Below are 876 nucleotides of genomic sequence, written 5' to 3' on the forward strand. Positions count from 1 at the left end.
CTTCTTGGTTGGAGAGAGAGCCTTCGTGTGGGCATAGTGTCTGCTTTATCCTTGCTTCCTTCAAAAAGCTCATAAGGACTCTTGAGGGTGGAGCTGTCTTAACAAAATCACATACACTGGGTGGCTTTTCAACAACAGAAATGTTTCCTACAGTTCTGGAGGCTGAGAAATCTGTGCTCAAAGTGCCAGCAGATTCCGTGTCTGGCGAGGGCGACTTCCTGGCTTATAGATGGTGCCTTCTCATTGTGTCCTCACATGATGGAAGGGACAAGTGAGCTTTTAAGGGTCTCTTTTTTTTTTTTTTGAGATGGGGTCTCCTCTGTCACCCAGGCTGGAGTACAGTGGCACCTTCTTAGCTTGCTGCAACCTCAGGTTCCTGGGCTCCAGTGATCCTCCCACTTCAGCCTTCCAGGGAGCTGGGACTGTAGTGACACACCACCATGCCTGTTTGTTTGTTTGTTTGTTTGTTGCTGTTGTTATTGTTTTGTGGATATGGAACCTCACATTGTTGCCCAAGCTGGTCTTGAATTCTGGTCTCAAGCAATCCTCCTACCTCAGCCTCCCAAAGTGTTGGGATTATGGGGTTTATTTTATTATTTGAGGCAGGGTCTCACTCTGTGGCCCAGGCTAGAGTACAGGGGCATGATCTTGGCTCATGCAGCTTCTGCCTCCTGGACTCAAGTGATTCTCCTACCTCAGCCTCTCAAGTAGCGAGGATTACAGTTGTGCACCACCACACCTGGCAAACTTTTTCTTTCTTTCTTTTCTTTCTTTCTCTCTCTCTTTCTTTCTTTCTCTCTCTTTCTCTTTCTTTTCTTTCTTTCTTTCCTTCTTTCTTTCTCTTTCTTTCTTTCTCTCTCTCTCTCTTTCTTTCTT

Source organism: Sapajus apella, unplaced genomic scaffold, assembly GCF_009761245.1.
Source record: "Sapajus apella isolate SASKATOON/1434 unplaced genomic scaffold, GSC_monkey_1.0 scaffold53, whole genome shotgun sequence".
NCBI classification, from domain to species: domain Eukaryota; kingdom Metazoa; phylum Chordata; class Mammalia; order Primates; family Cebidae; genus Sapajus; species Sapajus apella.